Consider the following 25932-nt stretch of genomic DNA (forward strand, 5'->3'; position numbering starts at 1 on the left):
TGCACAGCCCAGGTCCCTAACCTCAGGGTTCCTCTAGGCCTTTAACTAGATCTCCCAGAGGGTATTTTTACAGGTAAGATAGTGGCCTCATTTTGACCCACATCCCTTGAAGTCAAAAGTCAACCTCTGCAAGTCAGAACCTGCTGTGTGTCCCTCTGCCTGTAGCGTGGGTGCTGGGTCGGTCTGTCAGTGTAGGCGTGCAGTGGAATTTTCACCACTGTGGATGAGGGAAATGGTGGGAGTGTGAATTTTCACCACTGTGGATGAGGGAAATGGTGGGAGTGTGATAACTAGGACCCCGGTATAAAATCCAAGGATGCAAGAAATTAAAATTTAGGGAGCAAAGGCTTTATTTTAGGCCAGGCCTCATGACGAGTCTCCGGGAGCCAATTTGGAGACTGTGTGCCTGACAGCTAAAAGTCAGGGCTTTTATCATGTAAATCCACAAACAGCTGCTGGTCACACAATGTAAGAAGAGGGATGGGGGTGTGGCGCACTACAAAACAGAAACGGTTGATGACAGGTTTGGGGAAAAGCAAGATCAGGTAAGGGTTGTGCTAACAAGCAAGTCTCCCTGCATACAAGCAACTTTAGATAAGAAGAATCTTGTTTTTCTTTGCAAAGAATAGAGAAGTCTAACAGCAATTAACAACCTTAGTTATCTTACTTTAGCACCACAACTGTTATTTGTAGAGGGCAACAATGGTTAACATATCAATTAGGTAAGATTTTACAATTCTTTACAGAGGAGAGCATTGATTAACATATCAATTAGGTCATCCAAAGGGAAAAGGAAAACACATACAGTAAGGCCAAGTTACAGGTATTGCTATGATACAAATGTAACGAAGCTATTTTTGTGAAGAATAGTACAATCTAATGCAATTAACACAATTTGTGATGGGCCACTGGGTAAGGAAGGGGGTTGTCAGGAGCTATTACCTCAGGCCTTTGTTTTATGGCCTTTTGGGAAGTTAAAACTTAACCTGGTTAGATGTGAAGGGGGAAGAGGAGGGAAAGCAGCAGGTGGCGCTTGTACAGAACAGACTTTACGGTGCCATAGTTAGGGGGGCTTAGGTTATAACAGGGAGATGTGTTCTTAATGGTTCTTCCCTACACTGGGTCTTGCCCAGGCAAGGTAAAGACATGGAAAGGCATTCACAGCACAGTTACAACTGTTTTTCCATATGTAGAGATAAGCAGGTAGAGCAGGATGGGTCCAAGACTTCAGTCCCCTTAACACTGTCCCTTCTACCTGACTGCAACTGAGAGAACATTCTCAGATCCCAAAAAAACGTGCCTTTCCTTATCTATTGAATCTATTTCATCCTCAGCCTGTGCGAGCGGGCAGTAAACCACCCTGGCCTTTTATGTTTGCCAATATCTTGGCTGTCCATTTGAGCCCAAATTTCAGAGGCCAGAGACCACATCTCTTTGATTTGCTTTGTATGGTGTCCAGCAAAAAAAAAAAAAAAAAAAAAAGCTACAGTATGGTGTCACTGAAAAGTCCTGGACTTGGACCCTAGAAACCCAGGTTCTATTTCTGGCCACAAGATACTTGAGATTGGGACTTATTTTTATTGACTTTAAAAAAAATTATGAGAATACTTTTTGTCCTTCCTATCTGAGTCGACAAAAGGACTAGATGAAGTTAATGCAAAAGAAAAATGTGTCCAAAATTGTCAAACTTTAGAAAATAGCAGCTGAACGTGGTGGTTCATATCTGTAATCCTAGCACTCCCTAGCATGCCAGAGGCAGAGGCCAAGTTTGAGGGCAGCCTGGGCAACATAGTGAACTCCAAGCCAAAGCCAGCCTGAACTACCTGGCAAGACTCTGTCTCAAAAAAAGGAAAAAAAAAAAAAGAGGTAGGGGGAGAAAGAATGAGAACATAGGTGGCCATGGCCAGGACTCTGGCTCCTGTCTGGTGCTGTAAGTTAGGGTAATATTAGTTGACAGGTGAGCAGAGAGACTTAACCATGCATCCTACATAAATACAAGTGATAGGGTTTTTCTCTTTCAAACTAGAATTCAAACCCTGCACACTGAGCCACACCCCTAGCCGTTTAAAAGAATTTTCTTGTTTTTAAATTTTGAGGTGGGTTCTTGCTGTGTTGCCAAGGCTGGGCTCAAACTCAAGGTCCTCCTGCCTCTGCCTCCCAGAGGCCTGCAGTTAAATGCTGACACTACCACACCCAGCTAGGGGATAAGAATTATGTGCATCTCCATCTCTGGGAAACTTCTGAACAAGGGAATACAGTAAGCTTGCATCAACCCTTCAGCTGATCTTCCAGGAACCAGAATTCTGCTACTGTTTAAATGAAATGCGGGAAAGTTTGAAGGACTCTTAAAGCCCAGACGCAGGGGAAAGAGGAATGGAGGGGCAGAGGGAGGTGTTGGGATCCCTGTCGGGCGTGGGGGGGGACGGCGCGGGCGCGCGCGCGGGCGTGCTCTCGCCGCCGCCCGCCTCCCTCCCTGCCCCCCGCGCGCACATCCACACACGCACGCCCCCTCCCCGGCCGCCCGCCCCGCGGCCCCGTCGCCCTCGCGCGCTCGGGAGGGAGTCGCGAGACGTCGGCGCGGCGGCCACGTAGCGCTGCGGCGGCGGCGGCGGCCCAGGCCGGGGCTGAGGAGCGACCGCGAGCGCAGACGCCGCGCGGGGGAGGGGCCGCCGGCCGCGGGGTCACTCGAGCGCCGCGGCGGAGGCCCTGCGGGATGGACCGCGGCCGGGGCGGCGGCGCAGGCGGCGGGCGGCAGGGTGAGTAGGGCCCTTCCCCCTCGCCGCGCTTCCTCTGCCCGGGCCGGCGCGGGGCGCTAGGCCAGAGGAGCGCCCCCACCCCGCGGGAGGCCCGGGCGCTGCCCTCGGCCCAGCTGGCGCCGGGACCCCGCGCCGGCTGCCGGCTGCCGTTTGGCCCCGAGGCCTGGTGGAGAGCGGGCGGCGCGGGTTAGCGGGCCGAGGAGAGGCTGCCCCGCAGCGGGCTGGCGGTTGCACCCGAGCCTCCCTGCCTTGCGGCACGCCCGGACCCCAGCCTCGGATTATTGTGCCACCCGGAGCCTGCGTGCATCTGCTGCACACCGCCGCCAGCAGCCCCACGCTCAGCCCAGTGGGTGCTGCGGACCTCTCTGCACCCCACCGCCTCCCCCGCTCCAGTCGGGCTCTGCTGAGAAGTCTCAGATCTGAGACACCAAAGGTAGTGACACCCCTGTTGGATCCACGCGTAACATGTTCTTTGTGGTTAGTTGTCGCCCGTGGGGTCGGTAGATGCCCCTGCCTCACTTCCAAGTCTGTCTCCAGGATTTAAGATCCCATATGCTCTTCTTTGCAGCCGGCCGGGTCACATCTAGCACATTCCTCCCCCACAGCACGCACACACTCACACACACACACTCTCATGCACACTTCCTGATTGCCGAGGAGCCCCTGTCATCGCAGATCCATTGTCAGAAATGGCTTATGCCAATCAAAGGAATGTGCCTCTGCCTATGAAGAAGGGTGCTTTTCACGACCGTGCTGCAGGACGTTCCTGCGTGAGTCCCTCTGTGATGGCCCCCAGGTTGTTCTCACATCCTCTCTCTGGTGTCTCCCGTAAGTGCCTCTCCAGTGGACTTTCAGGACCCTACCTGAGTGATGCTTTCCCTCCACCTTAGTGACTAGAAAGGAGGCAGGTGCTAAATTTCATCCTTTTTGTCATCATGTTTAACATCTATGGTCCAAGCATCGTGCACAAATGAGGGAATGTTTGGGAGGAAGGTATGTGGGTTTCTTTTCCGAGGATGGCCAGGCGGGTATTGTTCTGGGAGTGGCAACTGGCACATGCTTTGTTGACAACATGTGTACGCCTGGGAATGAAATGGGAGCTGCTGTCGCTGGGATGTGTGGTGGTGGCTGCTCCGTGAGTGGGGTGCTGCTATCCTGCGACCATATGAGCTGGCTGGACCATATGAGCTGGCAGGCAGCCGGCACATGTGTTCAGATGGGTACTACCTTTAGCATAATTTGTGGAAAATGCTCCCTGCTGAGTTTTAGTGATTCTGGAAATGTTTCCCTCTGGTTCCTAACCCTTCTGCAGGGCCCGTGCAGAAATAGACCCATATTTTGTATGCAGCTTTAGAAGCTTGTCCTGGGAGCTCAGGTTCGAAAATCTGGTAAGCAAAAGTGAAAGGAACTTGAGTTTTGTGTGTTGTGTTGTGTTGTTTTGTTTTTCTTAAGGATTAGAGTTACTTTGGCCCTGAGCAATGAACAGCAGTGTAACTTCTTGTATATCCTTGATTGCAGTGAGTTTGGTATTTGTAAGAAATCATTTCTCTGTGTTCTTGTAAAAAGAAGATGACATGTAAGAGTCTTTCAGAAAATGTTAAAAGTAGGGTTGAAATAATTTGTTTAAATTAGGCCAATTAATACTATGTGTTCCTGGCACTACACTCTAAATGTAGCAAATTTCAACAGCGAGGTCTGTGTTCTGTTTTATAATGTACGTATGGAATCTTTATGCGTTGGTTGAAGTTGATCTGATCTCTTAAAAGAAGGCTTTGTCACTGCCATGGGAGAGCACCTGCTTTCCACAACCGTGTTGTAGGTTGAGGCTCTGTTCAGCTTTCGTTAGATTAGACTGCGTATCTTTATTAAGAGTGACAGTGTCTTCAAAGTCATTTTGTTTTAATGGATTTTAATTGTGGAGAATTTGGTCTCTATGTTTAGAATCTAGAAATAGAAACTGCACTGCTCTATCAGTAAGCAGGGTGATAAATGTCGGTATTTTTGTCTACCCAGCACTCAGCTTTTGGGTTCTGATGATGTTTCAATCAAGAGACATTTATTCCAATTTGTGGTAAGGGTTGTGATGGGAGTTATTAAACACAGTCCCAGCTTTCTGGGATTTTACAGTTTGGATAATATTTTGCATTTAAGGAATCAACTGAGACCTTTATTTTGCTTGCATTTTATGGGGTTCTCAGAATCTGAGTAATTCATGGTCTTTAGATATTTTGGAAGGGAAAAGAGGCTTGCATAGAGCCATAGAGAATTTGTTTCGCATGTCTGCAGACCAGTAGTTATTTTAATAATTGTGCAGTGTACCTATGAAATTTGAAAGCATGCTGAGGTTGCATATGTCACATCTTTATTACCCCGTAATATGTTCAAAGTGGCTTATATTACAGGGTACATTTTTTTGTTCATGTCACACTCAAGTTTCGCTACTGGAAATTATTTGCCCATCCTAAACTCAAACCATTTAAAAGTTGCAGATATGTTACTTTTCTTTGTCAGTGTAGTATTAAAGCCAAACCATTAAAATCTCAGGGCACAACATGCTTCTTGGGTTATTTTGCAGAACCTCTCTGCAGCGGTGGGAACCTAGGTACACACCCACACACCATGGGCAGCTGATCACATAACACACATGCTGTGAGAGCTGCATTCTCTTCCTGCCAGCTTCAGAGCTGGGGAGCTGGGGAACAGTTGCATAGCAGTGAGCCACTCAAGGAGTCGTGGTGCCAGCAGCTCACCCTCATTAGTACCGCAGCTTGCTCTGGTCTCTTCCACACTCCTCTCTAGCCACCCTTCCCTTAGGAGGTTTCAGACTGGCTCCTACTCAGGGGAAGCACCACCTACTCCCTGCAGCTGTGGCATGGAGCTCTGGTTCCTGACGCCCAGAGCTGCTTCCATTTCTGCTCTGAGTATAGGAAGTAAGCTTGTAGTATGGTGAGAAAAGTCGTTCCAAGTCTGCATGTGCGTGTGTGCCTGTGCGTGTGTATTATTAATGGTGCTGTTGTAATTTTGTTTTCAAATGTCTGAAGCTTTTAGAAGTACAATATAATGTGAACTGTTTAAAAACCACCCTTTTCTCCAGGGTTTTAAATAATCTTACTGAAAATGTGATTATATTGTGAGTTTCCTTTCCCTTGTTCTAAAAAGTCAGTTGAGAGCTAACAAAAAAAGAAAAAAAAAGTGGTGGATTGTTCTGTATTTGGAACCATGGTCTTTGGAGCTAAGTGGTACCTGTGCTTCTGGCTGGCAGTCGTGGGTCCTGTGCTGCCGGCTTGGGTCTGATGGTTTTCTCAGTGTTGTTGCTGTTTCTGACAAACATGAAGTTTGATAGAGGCAAACTGCTATTGTGGTTGGTGACTTTAGCTCAAGGGAGACGGTTCTTTGGAGCTAGAAAAAAAACAAACAAACTAGGTTTAAATTTCAGCTTCACCATTTACTGGCTCTATGGCACTGCACAGGTCCCCTTGGCCGCCCTGCCTCAGTTTCCTCATCAGCAGAAGGAGATCTGTCAGATGGACTGGCGATAACGTATGCACACTCCTAGCCAGTTCCTGTACATGTTCATGTTAGGAACTCAGTAAACAGTGGGATACAGGCCATGTCAGAGTGAAGGTGCAGATTGTTTTAACCCATGACGAAATTGAGAGGCCTGGTGCCATGATCTGACATTCCTTCACCGTACAGATTGGGAATGAAAAAACAGAAAATATTTGACTTGAGGCATAGGTAAGACTCACAGGTGGTGTGCTTATTGGGATTGGGATTGGGATTGGCTCCATGGCTGGTTGAATTTAGTGAGGATGAAACCTAGCTCCAAATTCTACAGTGTGCACAGGCTGTGATTGTTTTAAGCCTGTTCAGAGCTTATGTGGTGGTTGAAAGAAGTGTTTTAGGACTAACGTATGTCAGTGAGTCTGTGTCCAGAGTTGAATCACATGCAAAGCCTTGTATAAATTTCATGGTTAATGCAAGCCATAAAGTGCTTGGTAGAATCAGTGGAGACACCAGTTGCTTATTTTAGTTAATCTGTTTGTTTATACTGCAGTTATGTTTGATTTAAAAAATACTTATAAACATTTTTCTTGCAGAATTTCTGTTGCTCTTCTGATATTTTGATTATAGATTATTAGGACTGTGAGTTTAAGTGCTTTGTGCGTTTTTACTTTGGTGGGAAAGGGTACAAAGGTAAGATACTTTTACCCGTTAAAGTTTATCCATTCTCATTAGGTTCATAGATTGCTTATAGAGCCTTGTTTTTAACCAGAAAGGCAGTTACATGAAAACCAAGTAATTGCTTTTTCCTTTTTAAACTCTAATTTAAGATGTGACTTTGAAAGGTAGATTCTTGGGCTGGGGGTGTAGCTCAGCAGCACAGTGTCTGCCTGGCAAGCACAAGGCCCTGAGTTCCATTCCTAGTACAAAAAAGTAGATTCATTTAGGGCCATGTATAGTTTTATTCAGTGCAGACAAGTCTGTGAGCCTGTAAGAGTTACCTCGAGACTTCACAGATAAGGCAGACATATCCGAAATACATTAGGATTTACCTCGAGGGAACGTGCTAATCCTTATTTTCTTTTATTACGGAGCTGCCTGGGGGCTTGCCTGTTATGGGACTGGTTGCTAGTGTTGGATTGCTGATAAAGAGGGATTGGCAAACCACATTCTTCAGCTCACTTTAGGTTTTGCAGCTCAGTTGAACACTTAATCTTGGGCAGGGTGGACAGTGAGTGCACCAGCACGTGCAGCCCCAGGTGGCCAAGGAAAATCCGAGTGATCGAATGCCATTATTTTCCCCTTAGTTATAGCGTATTGTGCTGAGTAAGCTTTTTCTTTGGGGGAATTCTTTTAACTTTTTTTTTTTTTTTTTTTTTTTACCTTTCCTGTTTCATTAAAATCAATGGGCTAGCAAGATGGCTGGCTGCTTTTGTCAGTTTGTTGATAAACCAGTGAATGTGGTAAGAGGGTGCTGCTGAGAGAAGGGACCTGGGAATGAATGGTGGCCTTGTACCAAGGTTTCTTGGTCTTTGCTGTGGATACAGCATGGTGGGGGAGGTCAGCAAAGCCCTCCAGCTGGGCCTTGTCATGCATACCTGTAATCCCGTGGGAGGATGAGGCAGGAGAATCCTGTAACTTAGAGGATTTACAGACTCTCAAAGAGTTCAGGACCAGCCTGAGCTCCATGGTGAGACCCTGCCTCAGGAAGCAGAACGACAGGGCCAGGGATTTAGCTCAGCAGCATAGCTACTGACTGGCAAGTGTGAGGTCGTGAGTTCAATCCCCAGTACCAGAAAACATGCAAACAGACCAAAAAGCAAAATAATGACAAAGATACAGTGTCGGGCGATTTTTTTGTCTTTAACTCTATGAAGAGTATAATTTTCAACGTGTATACTTTTCAGCTTTAAAATTTGGATTCCTGGGGATTCAATGCAGTATAACTTTTTACTTATGATACATGGCATACAAAATGCAGAGGCTTTTACCTTGTGACTGGCTTTCATCCTTTTGGGCGTGTCATTGTGATACAGTTAGTACCTGTGAACACTGAAACACAGTAAACCTGCTCTTGTTGTGGAGGGGAGAGTCTCTGTGCTGTCCACTGGGTGAACCTACATGTTTGGCTCTTAAAACTGTCAGGAATGGCCAGGACATTTTCCTGTGTGAATACACCATTAGCTCTGGAGCTTGCCCTGACATTGTGTAGGAGTTCCTAAGTGTAAGTAGCCCCTGAGTTTTCCTTTTTTTTTTTTTTTTCCCAGTGCTTGAGAGCAAACCTAAGGCCATGTGCATTCTAGGCAAGCACTCTACAGCCCTGGCCCCTCACAACTGTGTTGGTAGCATGCAAACTCACTTAAATTAAAATGAACCGGGTGAGGATTGAACTCAGTGGCATGAACACCTGCCTGGCCAAGTGCTAGGTCATGAGTTCGATCCTTGGTACCAAAAAAATAAAATAAACTCAGAAGAAGAATAAAAACAACTTTAAAGTACATCAGTATGAAATTAAATAAGCTAATGTGTGTTCATATGATAAATACTACATAGCTGTAAGTGAATGAGAATCTTCTATACTGTTATGAAAAAAATCTCCAAATTAGTCCATTGATTAAAAAAAGGTATAGAAGAATGTAGAGAATGTGTTCCTATTTGTATTATTGGAAAATAGATATATTGGAGCATTGTTCTATACAATATAGTGCGAAATAACTGTAAGGAACTCACTCATTTCTTTGAAAATATAACACTATGGTGTCTGTTAAAAATTAAATTGGGGAGAGGGGAACCTGGTTGGAGACCCATGCTTCACTGTATATACTTATTTTCTTTTTCATTGTTGTTGTTTGTTTTTGTTTTTTTGAGTCAAAGTCCCTGTATGTGTTCTAGGCTGACCTCAAACTCATAGTGATCCTCCTGCCTCAGCCTCCCGAGGGCTGGGAATTCAGGTGTGTGCCACCACACCTGGCTGTATACTTGTTTTTAGAATAAAAAAAAATTTTTTTTGTCTGTTTTGAGACGGGGGTCTCGCTATGCAGTTCAGGCTGGTCTTGCGCTCACTTTGTAGCCCAGGCTGGTCTTGAACTTGCAGTGATCCTCCCACCTCAGCCTTCCGAGTGCTGGAATTACAGGCATGAGCCAACATGCCTGGCGCGTTGTTTTCGAAGTAAAATTTTAATCAAAATACACATAGAAAAGTAGAAAAATCGGGGCTGGGGATTTAGCTCAGTGGCATAAGTGCTTGGCTGGCAAGTGCAAGGTTGTGAGTTCGAGCCCCATACTGCAAAAAAAAAAAAAGCAAGAAAAAAGAAAAGTAGAAAAATCATGGTGTATGTGTCAGTGAGTGTTTTCTGTGTAATCAGTTGGGTGAATTATCCCTGTACTCAGTGCCTAGAATAAGAAACAGATTTTTTTTTTTTGAAATCTCAGTATATTACCCAAGCTAGTCTTGAATTCTTCCTGCGCCCCACTGATCTTCTTGCCTCAGCTTCCCCAGTAGCTGGCACTGTGGGCAGGCACAACCCTGCCCCTCTGAGAAGCAGGGTGTTGAAGTCCCAGAGGCTCTTTCTGAGTTCCCACTCTCCTGAAAGTCTGCACTCTCTTGAATTCTCTCACCCTTGCCTTGTTTTGGGAACATTGCTTGGTTTTTGTTTTATTGTGTGTGTTCTTTGTGCTGGGGTTGTATGCTGGGCCTCCTGTGCCCACAGAGCTGCACCCCAGTCTCGTGGGCCTTCCCGTAGCAGGGTGCAGTGTGTGCTGTGTCTGCCGTGGTCCTCATTCTTGAGTGGAGCGAGAATTTATCTCCACATAAACAAGAAGTATTTTTAGTTTCCTGTGAGCCTAGTAAAAGTCCATCGTCTCCTGTGTTAGCATTTGTCTGTCCACTCTGTTATTGGTGGACACTGGAGCTGGTTCTGGTTTGCAGTTATGGTGAAGCATGTGACTGTGTTCACTGTATATTCTTTTACACTTGCAGTTGTGACTTACTGACGATCTACTTACTACATCTTTACTCTTGGCTATTAAGACAGCATCTCACTGTGTTTGAGGCCCAAGCTGGCCTCAAACTTGTGGCAATGCTCCTGCTTCAGGCTCCCAGGTGCTGGAACCAGGCCCAGCCTCTTATTCAGCCTTTAAATTTAAAATGTATCTATCTCTTAAATGGATCTGTGGGGAATTGTAAATTTTTTTTTTTTTTTTTTTTTTTTTTTGCAGTACTGGGGATTGAACTCATGACCTTGCACTTGCTAGGGAGACACTTATGCCACTGAGCTAAATCCCCAGCCCCAGTCTTCTAATTCTGCTTCATCTTCATTTTCGTCTTCGTCCTCGTCTTCGTCTTCTTTGTGGTCTTCTTTGTTTTTTTTCTACAGTGCTCAAGCTCATGACCTTGTGCTTTCCAGGCAAGCACTTGAACCACTGAGCTGTGTCCATGGCCCTGTAACGTTCTGTTTTTTGGTGGCAGTGGTATTGAGAATTGAACCCAAGGAAGCTCTTAACACTGAGCTACAGCCTCAGCCCTTTAAAAATGTTTTTGAGACAGGAACTTACAATCCTCATATGTCATCTTCCCAAAAACCTATTATTACAGGAATGCATATTTCTGATACCCTAATTCAAATTGAAAATTGAAATATTTTGTAGTACAAAATAGTTTCAAACTACTTTTGTACATATAGTTTTAGGGTTTTTTTGGTACCAGGGATTGAATTCACGACCTCACGTTTGCCAAGCAGGCACTTACACTGCTGAGCTAAACCCCAGCCCTACATTTAGTATTCTAAATGCCTACTTTAGGTTTTCTCAGTATTAAGAATTCTCAAGTGAACCTAAGAGCAAACTTACAGTCTTTTATCCCTAAATGAAGTGGGGTTGGAAAATGTCTTTAAAATATTTCCAGCACCTGACCTGGGTGTGATGGTGCACATATATAGTAAGCCCAGTCAGGAGGATCCCTTGGACTCAAAGGTTTTGAGACCAGCCTGAATAGCACAGCAAGACCTCAGCTCCAAAGAAAAGAATCCTAACACTTGAAAGATGTGTTTTTGCATTGCTAAACACTTCTTTTAGTGTCTTATTTTATAATACTGAAATCACAATCCTTCCTGCATTGCTAATTAAAATGTTTTCAATGTAATATATTTTTATAACTGCCATATGTTTAAATATTTTTTGGAACTCCAAAGTTCTAAACAAGTAGCAACATGAAAAACTTAAAATACTGTTAACTTTCAGGCTGGGCTATAGCTCAATAGTACAGCCCCTGCCTGGCAAGCATGAGACTGTGAGTTCCATCTCCAGTGTCAAAAAAAAAACTTAGAACACTTTTGTGTTTAGCCCACTTGTGCCAGTGCAGTGGGGTATAACTTCAGTGAGCACAGAGGCGCCCTGTTCCCACTGAGACCTGCCCTGGGACAAGAGCTTCCCTTCCCCTGCAGAGGTGCCCCTCCCTGCCCGAACCTGGGCATGGGACTGAAGTGTCACACTGTAAAACAGGGCTTCCCAGCCCTGGGGATTGTGCCTGGGGACACTGGCTGTGTCTGGGGAGGTCTTTTAGCGTCAGGCCTGGAGGCAGGAATGTGCCCTGGCGTCTGGTGAGCCAGGTGTCCTTTGCACAGCCCCCAGTCTCCCGTCCCGCCCGCAGTGCCAGGGCTGGCAGCTGCCACTGCTGCAGGCAGCGCAGTGTCCGCGTGGACTTGGTCAGGTGAAGGAGTGAGCAGCTCCCTTGCTGGTTTGTGGGGGACAATAAGCTGGTGACTTTGAAAATAGTAATTAGTTTTAACTGCGAAACTTCAGTGCGTCTCTGTGTTAGTGGACAAACCACCCCCTTTTAAAATAGGCTATTGTTTCCTTGTGGGCCAAACCGAATTATCTTGGACTGAGCTCTTGTCTGACACAGCCGAGTCTTTGTGTGTGCTAACAGCGAAGGCTGATGTTTTAGAAGGCGCATCAATCTTGTGATCCTAACATGGTGTTGTTTGGCTGGGTAAGAAAAAATTGGGGCTGTGAATGTTAAATATATTTTTGCTTTTAAAAATTGTTTTGTCTTTTAAATTTAAAAACTCTAAGCCTTGTGTAATAAAGTAAAAATATTCCCAAGTGACAAAATATTAAAGCTCCCATAGCCATGCTCCAAGTGGTGAGTGATTGGGGGTGACAGTGTGCAGTGTCACCATTGCTGCCCTGATCCATGTGCTTTGAAGTTTTGTCTTAATTTTTTTATTCTTTTTTTCCTTGAAATAAAATGCATTTGGATGAAAGAAATGACCCGCGTAGTAGCTAAGAACTCCCCTGCTGTTGAGTGGTGAATTTCCTCTGTCAGGTATGGTGAAGCCCCTAAGCAGGGGGTGTCTTTACCAGCTCATGGGGTCACAGTTAGCACCCCAGGGACAGCCGGTCCTGCCCTCCAGTCCCTGCTTCGTCCTCTGCCACCTGACGTGGGAAGCTAGACTTTTTAAATGCTCTGCAGGCCACTCTCGTCTCTGCAGCCCGGGTGCTGAGTTCTGAGAGCCGAGTGCACTACAGCAGCCACCGAGGCCACTGGACGTCTGCTCTGTCCGGTGGTGCTTCTCAGACCTCCAGTGAGGAGCAGGGCCGCCTGCTGCCCGGGCTGGCCCAGTGCACTCCCTTAGCCGCGGCTGGGAGGACTCACGCCTCGGTCCTTAACCTTACACAGTCAGGTGCTGTTGGTTTTTCTCAGTTCTGTATCATTTAGGAAAATTAGATTGGGGCAGGCAGTTGGAAAAACCACTGCTGTATGTCGTTCTTTAATGAGAAGTGTGGTTTTTTTTTTTTTTTTTTTTTAAGACAGAGTCTTGCTCTGTAATTTTAGGCTGGAATGAACTCACTATGTAGCCCAGGCTGGCTTTGAACTCTTAGTGATTCTCCAACCTCAGTGCTTGGGTTACAGATGTACCCAGCCAGCATGCCAGGCAGGAAAAATATCTTCTTGAAGTAGATGCTACAGAAATGCTTACTGCAGTAAGGGTGTGGAGGGGAGTGATAAAATCATTATATTTATGACCTTATTCCATGTAGAAGAGTAGTTCTTTAATAACCTGAAAATCTGGAAAAGATTAGGGTTGATCCTGTCTGCCTCCATCTAAAGCTGAGGTCTTCTAAATGAGATTTATTACACTTATAATTGCTACACACACTCGCACACACAGACAGCTGTTCATCATGTTAGGAGACACAGGCCTAATGAACGCATCCTTGAATGTCCTACACGTGTGACCCTGGGACACATGGCGTCTCGGCAGTGCCCCTACACACCATGCAGCATCCCGCCACAGCAAGGCCTGGATACGGAGGCTTTGCATCGGTCTGAATGTGGGCTGAGGGCTCCGGCCCTCTGTCCTATAGACAGCAGGGAGCAGACACGGGGCACGGCCTCCAGAGGACAGATCCCGGGTCCTGGCTGGGCCGCCTTCCGGGTCTGTGCCCAGGTTACACACGCGGTGGTCACGTCAGTTCATCATGGAGCACACAGGTGTGTCGCCTTTTCCATGCACCCTTCGTACCACCCTTCATTGTCCCTGCCTCACTAACAGGAGAACTGAGACAAGCAGGCTGTTCCAAGTTGAGTGTGTTCTTTTAAAGATAAGAGTCAGGGCCGAGGGCTTAACTCAGTGGTGCAAGCACCTGCCTGACAGGTACGAGGTTGTGCATTCCATCCCCGGTACCAAAAAATCAGTAAATACAGATGAGAGTCATTAATTCTTAGAGACATTTGATCCTGTAGTGAGTTCAAGACCAGCCTGAGCTCAAAACACAGACAAAAAAAGTCACTGGATTATCTTACTAACTGAAAAGTTAAACACTTAAAGGTCTCCAGATATTTCTAGCCTTTTTTTTTTTCTTACTCTCTGACACAAGACCTCACTATGTAGCCCAGGCTGGCCTTAGACTCACAGAGCTTCTCCTGCCTCGGCCTCCCAAATGCTCAGATGAAGTGGGCACCACCACTCCTGGCTTCATTTCTGGCTTTGAGGAGTCAGAGATTGAGTAAATAATTTATTTTTGATTTAAAATAATGTGCAGTGAAATTGATCTATGGCATCTTTTGAGCAGCTTTGTGTAAGCAGCACAATCAAGATGCGGGACGGTTGTGTTTCTTATTTTGAGACAGGGTCTTGCTAAGTCACCAAAATTGCCCAGGCTGAAATTTGTGATCCTCCTGCCTCAGCCTCCCATAGAACCTGTACTACAGGTATGTGATATCACACCTGGCTAGTTCGTAAACTTTAAAGTCTGCCTTCTTTCACTCACAATAATGCCTTTGAGGTTTTTTTCCAGGCTCTTTTTGTATATCAGCCCTGTGTTCCTTTTTTATTAGCAAGTAATATTCCATGATATGGATGTACCACTGACTGTTTCTCAGTCAGCATTTGAAGGGCATTTGGGTTCGTTCCAGTCTTTGATGTCTGTGAACAGAGCCACTGTAAACATTCATGGGCAAATGTTGGGGATCTCTGTTTTCTTTCTTTCTTTCTTTCTTTTTTTGGTGTGGGTGTGGATGTGGGTGTGCTTGTGTGTTTGTGGAGATTGAGCTCCCCCTGACCACATCCCAGCCTTTTTTGAGTCAGGCTCTCACTAAATTGCTCAGGTGGTCTTGAATGTAGACTCTCTCTGCCCCAGGCTCCTGGGGGTTCAGACCTGCACTGTTGTGCTGCACCTGGAGCTGAGCCTGTCCCTGAGGGTCTGAGTACCTGGCCATTGCTGGCCTGGGAGGAGCCACCTAGCTCTCATGAATCTCTCATTTCCCCATCTGTCACTTTGCAGGGGTTTTGAGTGGTTCCTGGAAATCAAACTGAAGACCTCACACTCGCCAGGCAGGCGCTGCACCTCTGAGCTAAATCTCTGGCCCTGTGCAGGTTTTTATGCTAAGTGTATTTTAAGTTTTCTTAGCTCCTAAACTCATTGAGATAAATCATTGGTGAGAGAAGAGATTTGTGTGTGTTGTGCAAAATTACTGACTCGTTTTCTCAGCTGAAGTACAAACATTACCAGCAGTATATGTATTTGTAAGTGAAATACATCTGAAATAACTTGATGTTTATAACCATAGCATGTTGTTTGAAGCTGAACATTAATACTGTGGCAGTATATGTTATGGCTCCTCAGCTAAACTTACATAATGTTGTAGTTAACACTGACAACCAAGGGCCAGGGGTTTAGCTCAGTGGCACAGTACCTGCCCAGCAAGCATGAGGTCTGAATTTGAAAAAAAAAAGACAACTAGGGTCTCTTGGCTGATATCTGATGTTTTTATATTTCTTGGCTTTATAGTGTTATAACTTAGAGGAAATTTAATATTTTGTCATGAGTGGGGATCACTTTTTAAAAAACTTTACTATCCTTAATGTCTTTCAGCTATAACACAAATTCTTTCTATACAGCATTAAAACAATTGTTTCTGACTGGGTGTGATGGCGCATGCCTGTCATCCCAGTACCCAGGACGCCGAGGCAGCAAAATCGCTGCATGTTTGAGGCCAGCCTGCACTGCATAGCGAAACTCTATCTCAAAAGACCAAAAAGTTTTTTCTTAAAATTTTCTTTAAAATTTATAAATGTATCGGGTCTGGTGGCATTTGCCTGTAATCTCAGCACTCCGGAGGCTGAGGCAGGAGGATTGCCGTGAGTTGGAGGCCAGCATAGGCTACATAGTGAGTTCAAAGCCAGTCGGGTCTACATAATGAGACTCTATCAAAAAAATTATAAATGCTTATTTTACAAGTATAAAAAATGAAAGAAAATATAAGCATTTCTTTTCTGTCTCAGTGTATGCACACGTGTGCACAAATGTGTTCATGACTTTTATGATGAACGTTTAGAGTCCCACTGGCACGTGTTCTTTAATCTCTTTTTCCCATGGAGATGGATTAGTATACCAGTTAATAAGCCTGTGACAGGTCAGATGGCTTCATAGTCCGCCCGTGTCTCTCTGTGCTCTTCTGAGGGCTTCCAGTCTGTCCTGGTGAAGCCCCCTAAGATAAACGCTTGTGTACCCGTGTCTCCTGCCCTTCCAGCGGGGAGCTCTTTGTGACTGAGCCCAGACGTGCACAGGGGGGCGATAGGGAGCCATGCAGAGCAGCTTCAGGGCAGCGGTTCATGTCCTGTGTCCTGCGCTAACGCTGGGGATGCCAGCTAATGCCAGTCGGCCAGGCTATCTTGGCATTATCCAGGCTGAGAGTTATGCCATAAAACATATTCACACATTGTTATACAGATTGTGGTGAAAGCCCAAGCTCATGTATTTTTATATGGATTGTGGTGAAAATGCAAGCCCATGTGCTAATTGATAGTCTTTACCGACTAACCCGGAGAATTCTTAAAAGGATTACAGTTTAAGATAGGTACACATCTGTGATCTCAGCACTTGGGAGGCTGAGGCAGAAGATTTCCCTGTATCACACAGTTTCCCTGTTGATAAAGTCTTTCATAACCTTATCATGTTTCTCAGAACTAAGAAACCAACATTGGTGTGCAGTCTTGTATTACTATTAACTAGGCTGCAGAGTTAGTTCAGATTCCATTAGTTTTTCTTTTCTTTTTTTTTTGGTACCAGAAATTGAACTCACAACCTTGCACTTTCCGTTAGTTTTTCAATATTCCTTTTCTGGTGGGAAACACATTAAGCTCTTAAATAGCTCAAGTACCTGTTCCCAGATTAATGTTATTTGTCACATGCATTGTGCACGTGTAATATATCATGGGTCTGGCTCTCTGTATTTGTTTAGGAGATTAAATTTATTGATTAATTGGAAGGAAGATTACCACCTAAGAAGAGATTCATTTCTTCCAAAACCAATGTCTTGCATTTATTCATGCTATATTTGATGCTTATATGGAAGATTCCTTATAACTTTTTGTTAGATTCATTCTTACACAGAAGGTCTGTAAAAATTGTAAATTGCATGTATAACCTAGGACTTTTCAATTAGTGATTGTCAGTGACTGTAGCTACTGGTTTCTGTGATGTCTTCTGTTATGGTTTGTGTCTGGAGGTCCCCCCAAAGCCTCATACAGTCGTGGGCTTCTAAAATTTGTGATTGATTCATAGTCCAGTGCTGGGATTATGGGGGTGAGTGCTACACTCACCCTAGGATGGGTGTGGCCTACATGTAATGTAAGGGACAGAACAAGGCTTCTTTTGCCTTTTCTTGTTGTTGCTTTTGTTGTCTTACGCCTCTGTGAACTGTTGCCCCTGTGCCACCCTGCCTTGGAGCCAGCTGAGTATGGCCTGAAACCTCCACAAACTGTGAGCTAAATAAATCTCTCCTTTAATTTTGGGTGTTGGATATTTTGTCCCAGCCCCATGCCCCAGCTGCCCACTTCCATCTCCATAGTCACAATGTGTGTGTGTGTGTGTGTGTGTGTGTGTGTGTGTGTGTGCGCACGCATGCGTGCACTTTGAGACAGGGTTAGCTATGCAGTGCAGGTCTTGAAATCACTATGGAGCACAGGCTGTTTGCAAATTCACAGAGATCCTACTGTCTCAGCCTCCTGAGTGCTGGGATGACAGGTGTCACCATTGGCTCCAGTTCATTTGCCCCTTTGGTTTAAATTGGTCACAGTGGCACAGACTCATCAAGAACTGCAGGGAGGGCTTCTGCATCTGACCCCTTGCCCCAGTGAGTTCCCCGTGTCCCCTGTCCCTACTGGTCTCTGCCTCAATTTCCAAAAGCCTGCCCACTGCTTAGCCCTGGCTTACCCACCTCGGAGTGCTCAACCCCCTTCCCTTGGGTGTCACCTCCACCATCTGTGCTGAGCCAACATCACTGGCGACTCATGTGTCCCACCCCTGCAAACGGGTCCTAAGATGTGGAGCTGGCCTGGTCCACCTTTGTGCTCAGGCTCTGCACACTCCCAGACTGCAGTCAGCATCGGTGCTGCCCACGCCCATACCTACGAACCTGTGGCCCCCGGAGACACTGTCTGACTGTGGCCTGTGGGCTCCAGGCCCTTCAAGATGCAACCATGTTTCTCAGTCTTCCGTCTCCCACAACACCAGCCTCAGCCTCTGTACTGCTGCCCAGCTCTGGGCCCACCTTCTGGAAGTGGCTGAAAGAACCAATATGGTATATACCAGCTACTCCAGAGGCTGAAGTAGGAGGATCCCAAGCTCGAAGCCAGCATGGGGAACTTGGTGAAATCTTGTTTTAAAATAAAAACAAAAAGGACTGCAGTTGTAGCTCAATAGCCAAACTCTTGCCGAGCATGTGCAAGGTCCTAGGTTCCATGCCCAGCACCATTAACAAAACAAAAACGAACAAATTTGTGACTGTGACCCTATGAGGTCCCATAGCAGTGCAAAGGCCCACGGGGGAGCCCAGAACCGGGAACGCAGAGCAACTGTGTGGCCTCAGGCAGGTTGCTCAGCTTTCCCATCTGTAAAATAGGGGAGGAGCGTACTTAGCTCCCGGGGAGCTGCGAGGAGACGGTAACATTTATAAAGCACAGAACGGCTGCTCCTGTATACAGCGTTAGGTTTTGTGTGTAGAAATTCCATCTTGGGACCCCCAGAACCTTTTATGTCCTTAACAAAGGACTCTCCCTCCGTGGGTCTCTGGGTGGACCACTTGGGGGATAGGGAGGACCGAGTGAAATTCTTCTAGGATCCACAAGAGGGCCCCCCAGTTTCCCCGCTGGAGCCTGAGACTCCTGGCTGCCTCCTGATTCTCCTGTAGTTGGTTATCAGCACCACTGTCAAGGCCACAGGGGCCGATGCTGTCGCTCTTTGATGGTCTGCAACTCCTGCAGAAGCCGGGTGCAGTGATACACGCCTGAGGCAATAGGGTCGCCGCGATTGAGGCAGCCTGAGCTACACAGCGAGACCATGTCACCAACAGCAGTGACAAACACTGGACATTGGGGTCAGGGGAGCAGCAGAGCCAGAATGGACTCTAAGGCTCGTGTCCACCCTCCCAAAGTCGGGGGCCAGAGGAAAAGAAAAGGCCTGCCGCCAGCCCCTGTGAGGGCATGGACGGAGGTGGCCGGGGACACGGGGCCCCTGGGGGTGCAGCAGGGCCGGGGACCTGGAGGCACCGCGTGTCCACGTCCTCCCCACGCACTGGCTCTCTGTCGCCAATCTGCACCCCAGACAGGAGGACAAGGTCTGGGGACAGGAAGGGAGCTGCCAGGCCCCTTTCTGTCTTCCTCCTCCTCTTTTCTCTTTCTTTTTTTTTCCCCCCTTTTCTTCTCTTTCTTTCTTGCTTGCTTTCTTCTCTTGTTTGAGGCAAGCTCCTGCTATGTAGCCCAGGCTGGCGTCAAACTCACAGCGATCCTCTTGCCTCAGTCTCCTGAGTGCTGGGGTTACAGGTGTGTGCCACCAGACCTGGTTTTAAGTTTAATTTTTGATCATTCATTGATCACATACAAAGATAGCCTACTTTAAGCGGGGTGTGGAGGTGCATGCCTGTAATCCCAGCACTTGGGAGGCTGAGGCGGGAGGATCACAAATTCCAGCCCCACCTGGGCAATTTAGTGATTTAACAAGACTCTGCCTCTGAAAAGTAAACACTGCTGGGGATGCAACTGAGGGCAGAGGCCCCAGGAATCCCTTAGTACCACACAAAAAAAAACCCAAAAACAAACAAAAAAGAAAACTCCACAAAAACCCCTGTAAAGTGTGCCTCGGCTCCACTGTCTTAAGCATCTTTCTGGTAATTTGTTCATTTCCTCGCAAAATTGCAAGGAGAACAATCTCTGATTAGGTGACTACCAAGTGCCCTTCTCAGAAGCGGGGTTCACACCTCAACACCTCAGAGGTGACAGCCTGAGTGGCACGGGGCTTCCGCCCCACCACCTGGGGTCCAAGCAATCTGCTTTATTAGGGCAAAGTTGCCGCCTGCATTACAATTTAACCTAAATTCATTTTAACAAAAGAAGCCTTCTAGAATTTTGCTTTTCATGGTGCTGGGGACTGAACCCTGAACCTTCGCAGTGACCCACAGCCCCAGCCCGTTTTTTTGTTGTTTTTTGATTTTTTGAAACAGGATCTTAGTAATTGGCAGCCTTGAACTCCATGATCTTCCTGCCTCGGCCTCCCCAAATTCTGGGATTATAGGCATGTGCCACCACACCCACCCCCTCTTTTGTACTTATTTGCAGGTTTGATTATTATTCTATTAGTTTTTCAGTGCTGGGGAGTGAACCTAGGGCCTGGTGCATTTTAGGCAGGTGTTCTACCACCGAGTTAAACCTTTTTTGATCTCAGGACGGGTTCTCACCACACTGTTGAACTGCCTAAGTTGGGCTTGGACTCCAGCCCTCCTGTCTCAGAATCCTGTGGTTACAGCCATGCATCATCATACCTGGTTTAGAACTTAAAAAAAAAAAAAAAGAAATGTGGGGAGGCTGAGGCAGGGGGTCCCTGTGACCCAAGGCCAGCCTGAGCTACACAGCCCCGTGGCCAATTCCAGACCCCAAGGAGATGCTGGTATCCTTACTCCTTGGTGTTATTTTAGGGCCCTCACCCCATCAGGCTGGACTCCGAGGCTGCAGCGGAGGAGAGGGGAAAGCCCTCCTCCGCCGGCCCAGAGCGTGGAGGTCCTAGGTGGGGATCTGCGGCTGACCACCCTTCTGCAGCGCTGGGGGAAGCTGGGGACACCCCAGGCCCTAGAACTGGGCTGTGCCCCTGTTCAGTGCTAGGAAGGGGGCCATGGTGAGTGGCTGGGAATTGGCAGGACTCGGGGCTGTAAAAGATGGCTGCGCTGCCATCTGTCACTCCAGACCTGGACCACAACTCACCCACAAGCCAGGGGACGCGGTGGGGTGCAGCCACCTGCGGGGGGGCGGGGGTGGGGGCCTACAGGCGGCTGGATGGGTCCTTTCTAGGGCGCGCGCGCCCTCTTGAGGCTGCTCGGAGAATCGCGCCACCTTGTAGGGAGCTGAAGGGTGCAGAAGGGGCGCCCCCTGTTCTGCTCCTCTCCCCATGCCTGCCCCCTGCCCTTCTCCCCCCACCCCGTACCCCTCCCGCTTTCCACCCTGGACCTGGATCCTGCATTCTGAGGGCTGCGCATACTAGGGGCTTACCAGGCCTGGCCAGCAGGGGTCCAGAGCTTCCAAGCTCCGTCCTTTGCCCACCATGGTGGCGAATGCCTGTAATCCAAGCCCTCAGAATCTCTGTGCATTCAAAGCCAGCCTGCTGCGTGGACATTCTTAAGACACCTAAGAAGCCCAGTGAGAAATCACCGTATCTAAACCAAAAAGGTGAGGGAGCATGAGAGCCAGCATGAGAGTGGAAGGGACAGTGACAGCCAGGACACTGGCAAGTGAGGCCGGGTGCCATGGAGAGAAGAGCTGAGTGGGGACACTTGAGGAGAAGGGACAGGGAGGCGAAGCCGGGGCAGTGACGGAGGATTTGGGGCCTCTGATCGCGTGAGTGGGAGGCCGTGTTTGCCCCCTAGGACGGCCATAACAAAGTCAGGTCACCAGTTGGTGACCTAAAACCACAGAAATGTGCGTCACAGCTGAGCCACGGTGTCCGCAGCTCTGGCACCCTTGGCATTCGTTCCACGCCTCACTCCAGTCTCTGCCACCCGTCCACGAATGTCACTTATGTGTTTTCTATGTTTGTGTCTTTTGGGACAGTATTCAGGCTGGCTTCAAAGCTGCAGAGATCCTCCTGCCTCAGCCTCGTGAGTGCTGGAATACTAGCTGTGTGGTGCCATGCCCATCTCTGCCGTGGTCCTCTTCTCTTTGCATGTGTCTGTGCACCCAATTTCCCTCCTCTTGTAAACACATCCAGCATTGCATGAGGGGCCACCCTAATGCCACAGGACCTCGGTCTGACTTCATTATATCCGCAAAGGCCATTTCCAAATAAGCCCACCTTTCCAGGGGCGGGGGACCCATCTGTTGGGGACACAATTCAAGCCGCAGTGGTGGCTCTGGTCCTTGCATGGAGCCTCAGTGCATATTTTTCAACAGAGTCACAGGTCAAACTTTTTATTGGAGCTTAGAATGTCACAGCAATTCACCTTGGAGAGGCAAACTGAGAAAATGAGCAAACATGGCAGACAGCCTGGAGCCGTGGCATCCGGGGTGTAGCTGACTCCCCTGCGAGTAAGCAGGACGCAGCACACACGCACCTACGTACGTACGCGTGTACACACGCACGCACCTAGGCACGCATGCGCACTGGCTCCCTTGCCATGGGTCTGTGCCTGGCCCTCGGCTGTACCCTCTTGGAAGAGGGTGCCTCCAGAAGGGAGCCCCTCGTGTACTGGGGAGGAAAGAGCTGGAAGCTGCAGGAGGAGGACATGGGTGGCCTAGGACCAGGAAGCTGGAGGAAAGGCCCACTGGCCAGGGCCCGGGAGGAGAGAGGCTGGGCTGGCTGCAGAGGAAAAGTCGCTTCCTTTCCCTGCCTGCAGCTTGGCTACCGCTCTGGGGACAGAGGCCGGGGAGCATCAGGGGGTCCCCTGTGTCCTAGGAAGGCACCGTATGGGGAGCAGATCCTGGGAGCCTGCAATCTCTGCACTCTGGGAGGCTCCTGCAATCTGCACTCTGGGAGGCGAGGCAGGAGGATCACAAATCGACCCCAGCCTGGGGCAACTTAGCAAGATCCTATCTCAAAATAAAGAAAAACAGAAAAGGACTGGAGATGTGCTCAGTGTAAAAGCCCAAGACTCCCTGGTACTGCTAGAAGGAAGGGAGAGAGAGGGAGATAATTTTGATAAACAAATCGAACTCCAGTTGGAATAAAAGGATGCCAACACGTTATACCTCTTAGTGCTAACTGCAAGACTCCCAAATTAAAGGCTGATTAAGCTGAGCACAAAATCATGGGAGTTGGGGTTGCCCAGTTAATGCTGTGAGTTTACTTTGATATAACTGCAGATGGTTGCAAGGAATCCGTAAGACCAGAAAAGAAACTGCATTGCATACTCACAGTGCCTGTCCAGGTATCGGTAGGGTTTAAGACTGTCTCTCTGAGCCGGCGTTCCAGTGTACAGTCACGGAGATGTCGGGCAGCCATAGCCAGGACGCAGGAAGTCCTGCCATATTGTCTGGAGACTTCTCTTGAGCATAGAGTTCATTGTATGTGTGAGTGTACATGTATGTGTACATATATGTTTGAAGGTGTGTGATTATATGAGAGTTGGAACCTTTTAGTTACAAACATTACCAGTTTATCGTGTTCAGAGGAAATCTGTTCAGTGCAGAGTAAGATGTGCCCCTGTTTTTCACTAATTGGTCATTTTTGATACTAGTCTTTCATTAAACAGAGTACTGTAGGGAAGAGCAGCTCATTCTCTCTGTAACCCCATCTTTGTTAAGACCATTGTGAACAAATCCACAATGATTCTGGTTGATAGTGAGGCGGAGAATTTAAAAACATGTGCATAGTGAAGATGATTAAAGATTAGCCCTTTAAGATACATTTAAGATGAAATAACTTGGATTTTATTTGCCGGACAATTCATGTTTCTTTATCTTTTTATTCTGGTCCTAAAGACTCTTCTTACATATAATAAAGAATTTCCATTTGATGTTCAGCCTGTCCCGTTAAGGCAAAAATTTTTTAAATCATCCATATTTTACTCCTTGCTTTGCTATTTTATGCCTGCGTTCAGACACTTGTTTTTGTATGCCGTGTTGGTATCACTGGTGTGACTAGTATCGTTGGTAACGATGATATCAACATGGGTTTCAGTATATTGGCCTTTAAAAAAAAAATCACCATCGTGCCTTGAGAAATGAGAATCTGTGATGCTTCACTAGGATATTAAACTGGTTGCTCACTAATTTTCCTATCATTTTTCATGTAGAAGAATTTTACCACCTGGTGAAGAAGAAAATTTAGAATTTGAAGAAGATGAGGAAGAGGGCGGCACCGGAGCAGGGTCTGAGGAGTCCTTTCCCGCTAGAGTCTCTGGTGGGTACTCACGTGAAGAATACGATACTTAATCCAGGAGCAGGGTGCTTGGAACTTACCTTGGATTCTTGCTGGGGAATAACCCCTCCAGAGCCCATGCCGGTCCTGTGTAGCTTTCTGTGGGTTACACTTTGCAGTAGCTGTAGTGTGAAAGTACCTTTCTGTCTTTGTCAAGGGAGCCTAAGCAATCCGCTTACTCAGAGATACCTGAGGAGGAGTTGGAAATTGTAGTGACTGTTAAGAGCTGTTACAGAAGGAGCTCAGAAGAACGCAATCAGCAAAGGAAAGGCACAGGGCTGGAGTCCAGAGGAAACCGGGAGTCCCTGGGGCAGACCAAACTTGGCACCTCTGGAGAGGGCAGTGCTGTCTCCTAGGCAGCTCCTTGTGCTTATGGGCTGTTGCCCTCGAGGCACGGAAATAAATAACTGGGATGCTTTCCTGACTCGGCGGTCTTTACTGCCTTTGCTGCCTGTATGGCAGTGCGTGCAGCTGCAGCTGTGTAAACTCCCACGTGCCTAGCTGTTTGCCTCCTTGCCCTGGCTCCATGGCAAATGCAGCCCTTAGAGCAGCAGAGCAGATGAAGGGAAAAATTTTTGTAATCTTGAGATTACATGATTACAAAAAATTTTTGTAATTATGAGACGCAGAGGTGTGCTCTGTATGTGGCTGGGGCTGCCGAATTGAATTTGAATTAAATCCACTGCCTGTATACAGTTAAATGCAAGCTCAGTTGAGATTTTTGTGCTCTGCTACAGTATTTGCTGTTTGATTTTAGAGATACAAGAAGCTCACTGAACCCTTTTAGTGTGAATTTTTTCTCCTCTCAGAGTAAGAAAGAGAACACGTAGTTTAATTGACTGTACTTGGTTTGGAACCATGCTGTCCAGGGCTGTAAGCGTTACTGAAAACAAACTTGTAAAATTCTAGTCATTGAAAGTGACATCAGGAGGGAGGGCAGGGAAGACTGAAGAGGAATCAGCTTCTTTGTATGTGTGCCAGCTCCCACGATGAGTGTACTGTGTACAGCACTGATGTATCCGTAAACACTTAAAAACAGAACAGAAATGACATTGCACAGCAAGAGAACATGTAACCTTTAACTTACTCATATAGAGGAAAAGTTTGTTTGTTTCTCTGAGGGGGGACTCAGGATTTCAATGATGACTAAGCTGTGCCCACATTATTATGCACTTTGGTTCTAGGATAATGACTTTTTTATTGCCTGTATTATCATGAGTTTGAGGCCAGCCTGGACTACACAGCAGGACCTTGTCTCAAAAAACAACAAAGCGAAACAAAACTTCCTAAGAATGTTTTAAATCAAGACTGAATTCAAAACTTAATTGAAGATTTTTCTGCATCTACTGACAAGATTACAAAAATTTTTCCCTTCATCTGCTAATGTAAACTACCTTGATACATGTGCTGAGCTAACCACATGTTCTGGAAAATAGTCCCTGGTTTGTGGAGCTTTTCCTGATCCAGTCTGTAATGTTGCTGGCATCCCAATTCGCACAGCTATCCGAAGATCTGAAACACGCAAACTGCCTTTGTGGTGTCCTGTGACATCATCTGTGGCAGGAACTTCTGTGAGCTCCGTCAGACAGAAGAGGACATAGAAAGAGAAGAGAAATGGGACTGAAAAGGCCTAACTAAATATGTAACTGGTAAACTTCAAATTACGTTCTTTATCATAGCAACTAAAGGATGTGTTGATCTGACTGAATTTCTGAGATTTCAGGACAGCAAACTATTTAAAAAGCATCCTCCTCACCCTCCTAAG

The 25932-nt window shown here is 47.0% G+C and overlaps 1 pseudogene; it reads left to right on the plus strand.

Annotated features, from left to right (window-relative positions):
• The first annotated feature begins 2373 nt into the window (after positions 1-2373).
• Positions 2374-25932, plus strand: part of LOC100715783 (axin interactor, dorsalization-associated protein-like) — a 29132-nt pseudogene continuing 5573 nt past the window's right edge.

The sequence above is a fragment of the Cavia porcellus genome, unplaced genomic scaffold (assembly GCF_034190915.1).
Source record: "Cavia porcellus strain 051 isolate PalLab524CR breed Dunkin Hartley unplaced genomic scaffold, mCavPor4.1 scaffold_6, whole genome shotgun sequence".
NCBI lineage: Eukaryota > Metazoa > Chordata > Mammalia > Rodentia > Caviidae > Cavia > Cavia porcellus.